Source organism: Anabrus simplex, chromosome 4, assembly GCF_040414725.1.
Source record: "Anabrus simplex isolate iqAnaSimp1 chromosome 4, ASM4041472v1, whole genome shotgun sequence".
Taxonomy (NCBI): Eukaryota; Metazoa; Arthropoda; class Insecta; order Orthoptera; family Tettigoniidae; genus Anabrus; species Anabrus simplex.
In genome coordinates this window covers 323,539,628-323,555,808 of record NC_090268.1, presented here as the reverse complement: position 1 = coordinate 323,555,808, position 16,181 = coordinate 323,539,628, and positions in this window count along the sequence as shown.

Genomic DNA, 16,181 nt, shown 5'->3' with positions numbered 1-16,181 from the left:
GCTAACATATCATCTACCAAGTCCCACTCTAACACACCTTCTTCCAAGCTCCTAGTAAAACGTTTCTCCACTACCTTGAGAAATTCCAGAGGGTTAAACTGCTTACCATTAAACTTAGGCAGCTCAATTTCCTTAATAATATGCCTTTGTATGCTAGAACTCTGAACATCACCTGAGGACCTGACTGATTGAATCTTTTCGTCAACCCTCTGTAATACATCTGCCTTCCATACATCAATATGACTAGCGTTCTCTCTGACCTGATGTTCAATTACACCTTGTTTACTTATCACATTGTGAATACTGTTAAAGTTATCTAAAATTTTATCCTGACATTTAGAATTATTTTCAACAAGTTTAGCTTCAAGATTATTAGCAACGTTACAAATTACTCGGTTAAATTCACTTTTATTTGATTCAGATATACCCCTAATTTCTTCAATTTGCCTATCATGCTCAGACAATTTACCATTAATTTCTACACATTGATAGTTTAATTCCTTCCTCATCTCCATAATACCTGAATCGACTTTCTCACTTAACCTCTTTACTTGATTATCCATCCTATCACTAATTTCCTGAACTTGTTTTTCAATTTTAGCAACATTAATTTCCATTTTCTGATTATTATCCTCAAGTTTACTTTCAAGTTTCTGTGTTAACTCATCATTCTGCTCTCTAAGTTTACTTTCAAGTTTATTAGTAAATTCACTCAAAATATGAACTAATTGGTCTAGCTGCTGGTCACTATTATCGCTACTCTGCTCCGATAGAGATGATGAAGCATTGTCCCCGGTTACCATCGAATCTAACACAACATTTAAATTATTCTCGCCCATTGTGGCTTCACTCTCTGAATTAATCATGTCAACGGTATAGTTTGCTCCCCCTGTACTACAATTAATATGCACTTTCCTTTCCACACTCCTATTTCTTAATTTTAACAGATTAATATTTTCTCTCGTCCAACTCATCACCTTGCGTTTCCCACATACGCAAAATTTCCACAAGACATATTATACACTCCACAGCGAACAAGAAATCTCCACAACAACTGTACATATCATGAAATTTGAGAGCAACTATACCATTTCTGTGTGCATACCCTATCGTGACTCAGATCAGTCTTGCCCCACGTTGCTAGCGACATTGAAATCTCTCTATTAAATATAAATATAAATAATAATGACTAATGGAATTTGGGAGCCATAAATATACAAATAAATAATTCTTAAACTTTGCCGGCTGTTGAAACTCATCTTCAGGGTCGTTGCCTTGTGACAAGGAGATCTGAATCACTTGATACCTAAAAAATTAATATTGGAAAAGGAGTCCATCTGGTAATTTCCCCCACCCATAGAAATTAAACAGAATATATATTAATCTCATACAATTTACTTAGTCAATTAAACCTGTATTTACCTAGAAATCCGAGCAGAGCTCGTCGTGATACACCCTTGAACATATATAACAAAATAAAGAGAATATTGATATAAATAATAAATGTCTTAATTTATGAAATAGCTCTCTCTCAATAACTGGTACTCAGTTTATTCCGCAACGCAAAATATTCACACGCAGTCATGACTCATTTTTCAAGAATGGACTCCACTTTGCTGATGGCGTTGGTATAGTTTGAAAAGGCCCAACACGTTACCTTACGTAGACTCTCCGTAGAATTATATATGGCTAACATTCATAACCATAGAATGTTGTTACACTCCAGCATCTTTCTCCCTGGTTCCTTCAACAGCAGATCTCGAACTCCCAACATGGCATGGGACATCTTCCTCACAACTCGTACAAAACACCTCTCAGATTACCACCAGTATCACCTCTGCACACTGCAAGCTGCAACTTCCAACTCTCGACGCGTGCTTGCACCACACTAGCCCAAGCCAACACAACAGCATCTTAAAATAGCCCAATTCCTGGAATTTTCCACCTCAGCTCCGTCAACACGTAAACCCCCGCTCGGAGACTCGTCACGTACACAACCGGGAGATAAACTGAGTGATCGAAACACAAACACACTAGTCCCAAATAAAATATAGAGAGTATCCATAATAACGAGAGTTCCAAAAAGAGTTACTAAGCCGCGACGGCTAAATACACACATAAATGAAATATACACATGGATAAATAATAATAATAATAATAATAATAATAATAATAATAATAATAATAATAATAATAATAATAATAATAATAATAATAATAATAATAATAATAATAATAATAATAATAATGACAATAATAATAATAATATCTGACCGGGGTTTGTCAGGTTACAACATCCCATAGGCTGCTTACAAGGTATACGTCCGCTATAACGAATACGGTATATAACGAGAGCCCCGCTATAAGAACATTTTTTTGTCTGTCCCTTCAAAATTCTTATAATGAACTGTGTATTATCCTTCGGTTACAGCGAGAGCCCTATCATTGACGCAGCTGTTATTGCGTATGGTTCGTCCATTATTGGAATATGCAAACAGTGTTTGGGATCCTCACCAAGAATACCTAATAACAGAAATAGATAGTGTGCAGAGGAAAGCAGCAAGATTTGTAACAGGGGATTTCAGGAGAAAGAGTAGTGTATCAGAAATGTTAAAGAAACTAGGGTGGGAAACTTTAAGTATGAGAAGGGAGAAAACTAGACTTACAGGTTTATATAGAGCCTATACAGGAGAAGCAGCATGAGGAGATATCCGTGAGAGGCTTCAGTTGGAAAGTAATTATATCGGCAGGACTGACCACAAATATAAAATTAGAAGGAATTTTAGCAGAAGCGATTGGGGTAAATTTTCATTCATTGGAAAGGGTGTGAAGGAGTGGAACAGTTTACCAGGGGTAGTGTTTGATCCTTTTCCAAAATCTGTACAGATATTCAAGAAGAGAATAAACAGCAACAGAGAAAATAAACGACGTGTTACAGGGCATTCGACCAGTGCAGGTTATTGTAAATAAAAAATGTGTGTGAATAAATTAATTCCATCCCCTGGTCTGCGGAGTTTGGACAGCCAAAGTAGGGGACTGCCTGTAGGGGTGAAGTACAGTGGAGACTTCGAGGGCCCTGGGACCGCTACGGTAGCTGTGAAGGCCCTTCAGGAACTCTGAAAAGTGGTGGTAAAAGGGGCTCTGGTTAAGACGCAGCAGGTCGTTATGCTACTTAGGTTGGAAAGGAATAGAGTTAGAAATGGCTGTGGAAGTAAGAAGACATTGAAGGAACTTACTAGGAAATTGAATCTAGCAAAGAAGTCAGCTAAAGATAACATGATGGCAAGCATAATTGGCGGTAATACAAATTTTAGTGAAAAATGGAAGAGTATGTATAGGTACTTTAAGGCAGAAACAGGTTCCAAGAAGGATATTCCAGAAATCATTAATGAGCAGGGGGAGTATGTATGCAAGGATCTTCAAAAGGCAGAAGTATTCAGCCAGCACTATAGAAAAATATTTGGTTACAAGGATAATCTCCAGATAGAGGAGGTGACTAATGCTAAAGAAGTATTAAAAGTTGCCTGTGACAACAATGACATTTACAGTAAGATACAAAAGTTGAAAACTAGAAAGCAGCTGGAATTGATGAGATTTTTGGGGATATACTATAGACGTTGTGAGAAACGGGGTTAAAATTCAGTTTGTGAATTTCACAAATAGGAAAAATCCTGTCAGTTTTAATTACTGCATTGATGGGGTGAAAGTTCCTTTTGGGGACCATTGTTTAAGTACCTATGTGTTAATTTAAGGAAAGATCTTCTTTGGGGTAATCACATAAGTGTGATTATAAGTAAAGCGTAAATATCTCTGCACATGGTTACGAGGGCATTTATGGGTTGTAGTAAGGATGTAAAGGAGAGGACATGTAAGTCTATGGTAAGACAGCAATTGGTTCCAGTGTATGGGACCCTCGCCAGCATTACTTGATTCAAGAACTGGAAAAAATCCAAAGAAAAGCAGCTCGATTTGTTCTGGGTGATTTCCGACAAGAGTAGCGTTACAAAAATGTTGCAAAGTTTGGGCTGGGAAGACTTGGGAGAAAGAAGACGAGCTGCTCGACTGAGTGGTATATTTCGAGCTGTCAGTGGAGAGATGGCGTGGAATGACATCAGTAGACGAATAAGTTTGGGTGGTGTCTTTAAAAGTAGGAAAGATCACAAATGAAGATGAAGTTGGAATTCAAGAGGACAAATTGGGGCATATATTCGTTTATAGGGAGGGGAGTTATAGATTGGAATAACTTACCAAGAGAGATGTTCAATAAATTTCCAATTTCTTTTCAATCATTTAAGAAAAGGCTGGGAAAACAAGATGTAGGGGATCTGCCTGCTGGGAGACTGCCCTAAATGCAGATCGGTAGTGATTGATTGATCAGTAGTGATTGAATAGCTTCACGATCACTTATACCATCTGTCACTTCAGTTTTTCTCTAGAACACATCTGGTTTTATCAGTACTGTAAGATGTCAAGAATATTTTCCGCTCTAGTTGTTTCCGTCACTTTCCGATTCATCATTTCTTCCCGGATTAAGTTATCTACTATTTGTGGATTATACTTTTCATCGTTTGCATTACTCTCCCACTTAAACTGAGATCAGCCACTTCACTAACGTTCCCTTCTGTGTCGTTCCCCATATAGCTGATCATATTACCATATAATTCCAGGTCAGTGTCAGTGCCACCATAAAACTCATGTTGCCTATTGCCTTTAGAGATAATTCTTACACTTATAAATTCATATTTCTCGTCCATAACATTGTCGTAGCTAACATATTTTCTCTTATCAGTACAAATACTCCGCCTCTTACCGTTTCAATTAAGCCTCTGCGATAAGGAGCATTTCCGCATCCATAATATCACTTATTAGCCATGAATCAACTCCTATTTCGGTGTCTGGTAAATGTTTTAACTCTATACGTTTCTTTACAATACTTCTTCAATTTAGTACTAACAACATGATGCCATCCTTACCGGCCTTCCACCTCCCTATGCTCCATTCACCACTCACTCCTCCAGCTCGATTCCCTTAATGTACCCCAGTAACCTTCCGAACCAGCCCTCTAACTTACACGTATCATAGCGGTCCAAGTGAAGGCAATCTGAGTGCAGATTCCTATATCCCTCCCACCCACCCATTAGGGTCTACAAATACATTTTCCCACATACGCACTCCATAGTCTCATTTAAATCCCCAATGAATCTCCACTTAATATTTCTTCGACACAGTATCCTACTGATAACAAGCTCTGCTCCCTTAAACTCGTTCCACGTTGTAGTAACTATATACCACAAATCCCCAACTATGTTTGTACCTGTCCATAATTGACTTATATTCTTGGCACCAACGTGGAAAATTACTACCTTATCCTTACGCTCTTCCTACCCTTCTACTTTCCTCAACATCTGCCGTAACCTAATTACAAGGTAACGCTCTGCCCTATATCCCTTTCCTCCACATGATTTCCCTCCATGACCAAATATAGAGTCCAAGACCAGATACTCAACTACATCCACTTCATTATATCCCCCTTCCTCTCCTTGTTTTCCGTACCTTCCTGACTTCCTGACTTTCTCCTCCCTCCTCTCACTCACACGATCCTGTTCTACCTCCCTCCTCCTAGCCTCTACTCTACGTTTTCCTTTCATAACGTTCCCTTTCTTCTTGCCTCAGCCCCTCCCTGTTCCCCATTTTCCCTTTGATGTTCTACTTGCAGTGACTCATGCCAATTCCTCACCGATACTTCTACTAAATTCACTCCTTGAGGAGTACCTCTTGCTCTCATTTTCCTTCCCCTTAAAAAGATATCCCACTAGTTTACCACAAATTCTCCCCTTCCTTTCCCTCCTTCTTGCCTACCAGTCGTACACTTTACACTGATTGAGGGAGACCTAATTTCATTCCTATCCTACGTTAAAAGCCTGATTTAGCTCCCTCAAACTCGCTACCCCTTCTCACATCCTCCTTAATGCCTTCTCACACCCATAGCCCTACACCCGCCTCCCTCTACCTTTGTCTTATCTTCTTCACAGAATATGACACAAATTGAAAATATCAACAAAAATAAAAGAGCGTGTTGTGTGAATGATTTTATATATATATATATATGTGTGTGTGTGTGTGTATATATATTTATCAGGGGAAGGAAATAATGTATTCTACACAATGATTTCACGACAATGAATCAAGCAAGATACTAACTGATAAAATGTCTACACTATGTTTATTCTACTTGGACATGTCTTAAGATATAAAATAGTATGAATAACAGTCTAACCAAAACTATAGAAATGAAGTTACTCTAAATTCGTAAATATATTATTGTTATTATTATAATTATTATTATTATTATTATTACTACGCTCAAATCCACAATTCATTCCGTCCTGAAAACATCTGCCCTGCCGGTATGCTCAGAAAACACAACCGGATATCTTGGTATTTACCGCCTCACCATGATAGGACGCCGTAATGTTATACTCGCATTAAACACTGGAAGGGGCCCTGGGAACTGACCTAGGGAGAGTCCCTGCGACCACCTTGAGACTCTGGCTAAATGGAGGTGTGATGCGAATATAAGAACTCAACAAGAGAGTTCTCTTAGCCTCTCTCACCTCAATTCTCCATTTCCTACCTACACGTGGTGCCCCTGTTAAGCCGAGCAACCCAGTGGAAGGTTTGGTAACAACCCCAGCGGGAAGCTGGGTCGGTGAGCAGAGTGGAATTGGGGGTCAGTGGAAGGCAACGGGAAACCACCACTGTTAATTTTCCCAAGACAACCTCATGGCTTTACTCAATCATAAATCAGTGTCCGGAGTAAGTCTCCCAGTCGGATCTCCGGGGGGGGACATGGTTAAGTGGAGCATCTGAACGTGCAAATCAATCCAAACCAACTTTGCGCGTAGTTAGAAAGATTGCAACCTGGAATGTACGAGGTCTCTTACAGACAGGAAAACTGGCTATCGTTGAAAGAGCAATGAGCCTACATGATCTGGACATACTTGGACTCAGCGAGACACATTGGAAAGGTTGTGGCCACTTTGTCACTCACTCGGATAACACCATATATTTTTCTGGAAAGGAGGATCTCAGTCGGAATGGTGTCGCTGTAGTCATTCCTAAAATACTAGCCAGTGCTGTCGTCGGATATGAGCCTGTCTCTGACAGAATCATCTCCATTAAGATGAATGCTTCTCCATGTAGGATCAACTTCATTCAGGTTTATGCTCCTACTGCAGTTGCAGTGGATGAAGAAATCGATGAATTCTTCGAGTTGCTGGAACACACCATCAGAAAGATTCCTCAGAAGGAAATGTTAGTCATTCAGGGTGATTTTAATGCGAAGATAGGCGAGACTATTGAAGATAATCATTTGGGACATGTGGTTGGAAGGCACGGTCTAGGTGTGAGGAATGAGCGTGGTCAGCGTCTACTGGAGTTTTGTGTTGGCAATAACCTGTCTATCTGCAATACTCTCTTCCAACATCACCCACGGCGTCGATACACATGGATTTCTCCTGGCGACAGGGTTCGAAATCAGATTGATTTCATTTTGGTGAGGCAACGATGGCGGACTTCTGTACTGGATTGCAAAACCTATCCTGGAGCAGACTGTGGTAGTGACCACATTATGCTATCCATGAAAATGCGGATCAAACTGAAGCTGACCAAGAAGAAGAGAGTGACACAAGTTCGCGTTACTGACAAAAAGGCTCTCAAAGATTTTGGAGAAAGAATAAGGCCAAAACTCCAGCAAGTGCAGGAGGAAGGATCAGCCTCCCAAACATGGGATAACCTCAAGACAATCATTAACTCTTCTCTCCCTGAACCATTTACTAATTCTTCCCAAGCTAAGCACCCCTGGATATCGAACACCACTCTACTGCTGATAGAAGAGCGGAGCACACTAAAGAAACGTGGCATTCAATCCAAGCAAGACGAAGAAGCATACAGTGAACTTTGCCACAAAATACAACGCAATTGCAGAACTGACAAGACACGGTATCTCACCAGTATTTGTGATGAAATAGACCAACATCATAGGCTGAATCAAACACGTGATCTTTTTAAAAAAGTCAACAGCATTACCCATGAGTTCAAACCACGCACATGGGTGATTGAAGATGAAGATGGCAACCTCATTATTGATAAGAACAAAGCAATAGAGAGGTGGAAACAATACTGTGAAATGCTGTATTGCAAAGGAAATAATTCTGCCGAACAGGAAAATTCTTTGAGGTATGAAGAAGAACCTGATATTTTATTAACTGAAATTGTGAACGCTGTCAATCATTTGAAGAACAACAAAGCCCCAGGTATGGATGGTATTTCGGGAGAAATGCTGAAAGTGATGGGGGAGGAGGGCATGCGTGTTTTACATTTGGTATGTAATATGGTGTGGAAAACTGGTGAATGGCCCAAGGACTGGACAACATCAATACTAATCCCTCTTCACAAAAAGGGGTCTATAAGGGATTGTTCCAATTATCGTACTATCGCATTAATATCCCATGCAAGCAAAGTTCTGCTCTACATAATAAATCTACGCCTAAAACCATTCCTGCAACCTCAGATATCCGCAGAACAAGCAGGCTTTGTTGCAGGTAAAGGAACACGAGAGTCTATCTTGAACATGAGACAGATAATTGAGAAATGTCGCGAGTTTTGTGTCCCTGCCTTTATTTGCTTCCTGGACTACAAAAAGGCCTTTGATTGTGTTATGTGGGACAAGTTGTGGCAGGTGCTAAAGGAATTTGGGGTTCCACTGCACTTAATATCGTTACTGAAAAGCCTGTATAAAAACCACGCAGCAACCATAAAGGTAGATGGTGATCTCTCAGGCATTTTCAATGTGACGAATGGAGTAAGGCAAGGTTGTATATTATCACCTCAACTCTACAACATCTATGCAGAGTGTGTCATCAAAAGAGCTCTCAATGGCTGGAATGGTGGAATTTCGATTGGTGGCAGAGAAATTAATAACCTACGCTTTGCAGATGACACTACCCTCATCGCTGGTAGTGAAGAGGAACTTCATGACTTGCTTGTAAGGGTGAAGAACACTAGTCTTCAGTATGGTCTAGAGATAAACATAAAAAAGACCAAACTAATGGTAGTTGATCGGCAAGGTGAAATCCAACTTACGGGATACCTAAAAGACCTGGATATAGTTAAGGAATTTATATACTTGGGGTCTGTCATCAACGACACGGGAAACTGTGATAAAGAGGTAAAAAGACGTATTGTCTTAGGTCGTGCTGCAATGGTTAAACTTACTAAGATCTGGCAGAACCGGGCAATATCAAAAGCCACGAAGATGCGCTTGGTAGAATCACTAGTGTTCTCCGTCTTTTTGTACGGCTGTGAGACCTGGACCGTGAATGCTAAAGACAGAAAGCGCATTGATGCCTTTGAGATGTGGTGTTGGCGGAGAATGCTACGTGTATCCTGGACAGAAAAAAGAACTAATGTTTCCATTCTGGAAGAACTCTGCATCAAGAAACGTCTATCTTCCCGTGTGAGTGAACGTTACCTCCAGTTCCTTGGACACATTTTGAGACGAGACGGAGAGAACTTGGAAAAGGTAATTTTACAAGGCAAAATTGAAGGCAGTAGACCACGAGGAAGAACAGCAAGCAGATGGATAGATCAGGCGAAGAAGATCACTGGGCTACCACTTCAGGTCATACTAACGAAATGTGAAAACCGCTCTGGATGGAGACATCTTGTCAAGGTTGCAACAAGGAAATGATGGAGTTATGAGGTCACGACGCTCAGTAATGAGCACAACGACTAATGATGATGAAACACTGGAAGACATGCGTGTGCCTTCTAGATGATCTATGAACCTGACATGCCGGCGAAACAATAAATTGATATTGTGACCGCAGTAAACCTAACACCAGCTATAACCTGCTCGGTGTGCCGTACAAACTGTAGTGTAGTTGGTTAAGGCGTGGCGGAGCGGGGTTGCAGGTCACGTGGTTACGTTCGAGTCCGGGACGAAGATTACAAATTTATGAAATATTTGTTTAATACGTAGCGCACGCAATGTAACTTCAATACCGTCTTCCATGCAAATTGTGTGTGAATAAATGTGTTTGTGACCCAAAGAAGGGCCGATTAGTTAGCAGGCCGGACACATACAGACCGGAAATAATAGGAACACAACTGCCCTGACAATGTTTTATCGCAGAAAATGCTCGATGTGATGACCGTTTTGGTTTATGCACATTCGGGCCCGGTGTCAAATAGATCGTCTTGCGCGCTGAAGCATTCCAGGTGTAAATGCTTATCAGGCGTCCGTGATGAGTTACCGGAGCTGGTCTGGGTTTTCCGGCGCTTGAGTATAAACGATGCTCTTGAAATGTCTCAACAAGAAGAAATCGGCGTTGAATCCTGTGAACTGGCGGGCCAAGAAACAGGGCCTCCTTGTCCTATCCATTTCCCTGGCAGCTCCTCGTTCAGATGGTTACGAACGGGCAAAGTCGAATGTGTGGAGCTCCATCCTGCTGCAACCACATCGTCAAACGATCGTGCAAGGGCACGTCCTCCAGCAGCAGTGGGAGGTTTTGACGCATAAAGTGCAGGTAGCTTAGGCTCCGTCCAATGGCCCTCAAGGAAATAAAGTCCAGTCAGGCGATCCCCCAAGATTCCACACCAAACATTCACTCCACATGGTACCTGATGAGCCGCCTGTCGCACCCGGTGAGGATTGTCTGGATTCCAATAGTGCATGTTGTAGCGATTGACGTTCCCATTATGGTGGAAGCGTGATTCGTCCAAGAACAAGATATGCGATACGAATAATGCATCATTATCCAGCCTGCTTAATAGCCACAGACAGAACTCCATTCGAGTTTCGAAATCCCGCCTATGGAGCTCTTGGTGTAACTCAAGATGGTATGGGTGAAATGTATGTTCATGCAGTGTTCGCCAGACGGACGGCTGGCTGGTGTTCTCCTGTCATGCAATCTCCCTTGTAATGATGTGTGGACTATTTCGAGCTGCCTCCAGAACGGCCTCTTCTGTTTCACCCGATATAACAGGCCTATCGCGGACTGGTGGCTGGTTGGAAAACACGCCTGTTGTCCTTAGGCGTCTTTCAACACAGCGAAATGTCGTAGCAGCTGGGTGTCGCCTGTCGGGATACCGTTCCTGGTACAGACGTAGTGTCTCGCACGCGTTTTGTCTTGCTTCCCCATAAATGAGTACAGTACATTCAAGCCCTACCCAGCGGAGTATGCGCATGGCATAAGATGAATAACAGCGTCATTCTACTGTTTGAATGTGGCAAACGTGAGCCTGTGTTTACGCATTCAAATATAATATCGATGCAAAAATGTTTTAGCGATGCAGGATTCGAACCGTCGCTGGCACATTCCGTCGATTGCTAGGTGAACGCCTAACCACATCCGCTAAGTTACACTTCTGGAGACATGCCGGTAGTATTACGAGAGCAGAGCACATACGCCATCCGGTTCGGTGTTTAAGACATTAATTACTGCACTGTTACCTAGTTGTATGCATTGATTCCCTCTTCGTTACACCCGGTCAAAAGGCACGACACATTAACATAGTTATATGGAAAAGGACGTTGCTGCGTAATTTCAATGCGCAATGTTTAAGAAACGGATAATAAAATATTTTGCTAGGTTCAGAATCGTGTACAAAATGTGCTCACTGAACATTAGTATCATATATATAAACGACATGAGTAAAGGAGTGGAATCGGAGGTAAGGCTTTTTGCGGATGATGTTATTCTCTATAGAGTGATAAGTAAGTTACAAGATTGTGAGCAACTGCAACGTGACCTCGAAAATATTGTGAGATGGACAGCAGGCAATGGTATGTTGATAAACGGGGCTAAAAGTCAGGTTGCGAGTTTCACAAATACGAAAAGTCCTCTCAGTTTTAATTACTGCGTTGATGGGGTGAAAGTTCCTTTTGGGGATCATTGTAAGTATCTAGGTGTTAATATAAGGAAAGATCTTCACTGGGGTAATCACATAAATGGGATTGTAAATAAAGGGTACCGATCTCTGCACATGGTTATGAGGGTGTAGTAAGGATGTAAAGGAGAGTGCATATAAGTCTCTGGTAAGACCCCAACTAGAGTATGGTTCCAGTGTATGGGACCCTCACCAGGATTACCTGATTCAAGAACTGGAAAAAATCCAAAGAAAAGCAGCTCGACTTGTTCTGGGTGATTTCCGACAAAAGAGTAGCGTTACAAAAATGTTGCAATGTTTGGGTTGGGAAGAATTGAGAGAAAGAAGAAGAGCTGCTCGACTAAGTGGTATGTTCCGAGCTGTCAGCGGAGAGATGGCGTGGAATGACATTAGTAGACGAATAGGTTTGAATGGCGTCTATAAAAGTAGGAAAGATCACAATATGAAGATAAAGTTGGAATTCAAGAGGACAAACTGGGGCAAATATTCATTTATAGGAAGGGGAGTTAGGGATTGGAATAACTTACCAAGGGAGATGTTCAATAAATTTCCAATTTCTTTGAAATCATTTCGGAAAAGGCTAGGAAAGCAACAGACAGGGAATCTGCCCCCTGGGCGACTGCCCTAAATGCAGATCAGTATTGATTGATTGATTGATTGATTGATTGATTGATTGATTGATTGATTGATTGATTGATACAGTACCCCTGCAGGGAAATAGCACCCCTATAACCATGTGCACGTTAGTTGGCCTGCAGCACGATATTGGAAGGGGCTGCTGAATCACACTGTACATAACCCAACATCAAGTTGCCTATTATCTTTAGAGATAAGCCTTAGGCCTTAAATTTCAATTTTCTCGTCCTTAAATTGTTCATTGCTCACAAACGGTTCTTTCGCCAGTTTTAATTCTTCATCCCCTATAGAATCAGTCCTATCTCTACGAAACACTCCAGCTCGTTGGCAGAGGGGGAGGGGGTGCGGTGTAGGAGGGATTTCCGCATACATAATATCACTTCTTAGCCTTTATTCAACTCCTATTACGATGTACGTTAAATATGCATTTAATAAATTATTTAATTCCATTCTTTCTCGTTTTTAGTTATTTACAGTACTACTTCCTAATTTATGGGTTGCCGAACATGACAAGGTATAGAATATCAATAGTGTTTAAAATCATAACGAACTGGTTGTTAACATGATTTGTAAAGTTGATTGCGGGTAATTTGAAGTGACTCATGATGGCTAATATTGATACATCCAGGAGGAACCCACAGATTTCGCGGATGTTTCACACAAAATTTAAGCAATTTTCCTCTGGCTCCTATGAAAAGTCCATCAATCTTAACGCTAGAATTCTGTAGAAGTGTTGGAGATATTATATTTTTAGTTCATAGATGGCTCTCTTTATCTATATATCTCTTCAGGCTGGCTGGAGCTCACCTCAAATCTGATAGCTGGATCCAGGATCACAGCGCTATCATTTCTTCGGTCGATGGCGTTTTGTCGATTCTCTTTTGCTCCCATCAGTGGCAATACAGCAACTTCTCGTACACTTCCAGGCTCTGCTGGGAAAAGGCAGCTGCTATCATTGTCCGTACTGTGTGATATCTGGCGTTTCTAAGCATGTCGCCTCTTGGACAAGAATTGAGAACGTGTGCGAGGATTTCAGTCTCACTTCAATGTCTGCAGCATTGTCGGCTTCGTCCTGGAACTGCACGCACTAAAATAGCATGATATTGTAGCTTGAGGGCTTCCATTCACTCAAATCTCGACAAACCGTTCAGAGTTTCAATACAACGGTTCCTTGGCGTATGTTCTTGATAAAGTATAGATCCTTTCCCGTGTATACTCAGTTCACACCACTTATCGTAATCTCGCTTTCTTAATAGCCCTCTAAATTCTTTGCTGTTTTTGGTGTGTTCCTCTCCCTCACTCTTCGGACAAAGTTGGGTAATGTGAATCCTCTGCTCAGTATCTAGATCGTGTATATTCACAATGTATTCATTTCCTGTGGCATCTGTTTACATGTTATAACACTGCCTCCCGTTCAGATCTACAATCATCTAGTCCATCTGGTATCCCAGAAAAATACAATACACAGCATGATGTATCAGCATGAAGATAGAGAATTTCCTTAACGGCGCTTCTGATTAATTTATTTACGTTCTGAGGAAATGTCTGTGGAATATTCTTCAAGCTAGTATCCTGTAGTGGGTAGATATACTTCTACAGTTTAGCACAAAAACTTTGTCATCCTTACTAATTTACCATCATCGCTCTCTAGTCCTAGGGTAGTACTAAACACGATCTAATACGTTGAAAATCGATTTCGAGCATAGTTTTGTTGTTAAAATTAATTATTAATTGGACTGGACCACAATGGACAACTGCACAGTTGTTTTGTTTATTTATTTATTTATTTGCCGTGTCCAGATATACTGCTAAATAATGTTTTTTCAATATTCGGCTACAAGGATACCTTTTATCATTGGCCTGCAAAACATCTTCCTTCGTGTACGGTGATGATAAATACTGACAAACCAGAAGGTGCTCTTCATTCTGTAGTAGTCCACAATCACAGGTTATGTCTCCTTGTACATAACCCCACTTAACTAGGTTTGAATTGCACTTCGAAACACCTGTCCGCAGTCGATTGAGGGGTCTTCCAGACGGGATACGGAAGGCGAAAACCTGCAGAAGGTTCTTCCATTAAACTCATCAATGGATTACGTACTTGCTGTTGACACAGTTTACGCCTTCGTTTTTTCTGGCGTATCAACAAGTGGTATGGTTGATATTAAACAACTCTTCCTTGAACTGAGTCTAACGGCCTGCGTTTGATGGCCATAAAGGGGGTAACGTAGATCAGTTGATTGCTTCCGACGTTCAACTTCCACTACTACTTCCCTCCGTATGTGAGGAGGGGTGATTCCTGCTATAGGTTAGATATTTTCTGTCGAAGTTGGTCTCAGACGCCCTGTAATTATGTGACCACTCACAGCAATATCTACTTGCTTAGCATGGGCAGAGTTTCTCCACATGCGTGATACATATTCTTTGCAGCTGATAGCCAGAGAGGCAGGGCAGATTTGCATAGGATATGAGGGTATGCACCCAAAGATGTGCCCTTTAATTTTCTAATAATATTATTCCTAGCGCACGCTTTTTGTTTGTTATTCTGACAGTGTGGACAGTAGTGAAGGCGGTACTTCGCAAAATAGTTTCATCTTTTCTCTAATACCTGATGGATGACGAAACTCCCTATAGAATGGAATTTTCTATAGAAAAGTTAAGAATAATTCCAGAAGGATAATGTGATCTCAGCCACCATAGCTCAAGTGGTAAGAGTATCCGACGCGAAATCGTAAGATTGTAGGTTCGGTTCCCAATGGTGACCGCTTGGTCATCTTCTTTCTGTATTTAACATCTCTTCGGCACATACTATATGTAATGAACATAGCCTAAAATGTTCAAAGACTATTTCGAGCATAATGCGGTCGTGAAAATTAGATATTCATGAATAAACAAGTTCCTTACCAACGTGCATAAAGTCCTGCGAGGCAGCCCCTTCTGTCACGGTCAATGGCGAGACCGTACACGATATCGAACAGCTCCATTACCTTGCAATCACCTATCGGCTAATGATAAAGTAGACCCTGAAATACAGCATCGTCTCAAATGAGCAAGTATGGCGTTCGGTCATCTCCTCAGAAGGGTCTTCAAGAACTATAAATTCACTTACCAGACCACACAGTACTTTTACAATACCATACTTTGATTTTTCTGGTAAGACCTAGTGTTTAAAGAGCACTATACCTTCCGGTATGGACTAAAATAGTCTCGTGCTTGTCTTTGGCGATTTGAAAACGTGACAGGTATGAGCGATGCTGCAGTAGAATTAAACTAACTTTGTGGTTCAGACTCGTACACGTAGGCACGTGCGTAGCGGGTTGTGCCATAATTTGTGGACAGAAGAGCAAGGGAGGACAATATGAAACAAGACGTTCATTGGTGTCTTCCAAAGAGAGCCCTAGTTGCCTAGGCAACACTTCACTTTCACGTGCAGTCGGGTTGTCACTGCTAAATGTCAGGACTATAGATTTAGTTTAATAGGACTGTAGTAATGTCATTCCTTGTGAAATAAGTTCATACTATGAATTCTGTGAACGTGTTATTCAAAGGGTCAGTTTTTGCGTGCATTTAAGTGGGCTTCGCAGCATGATACT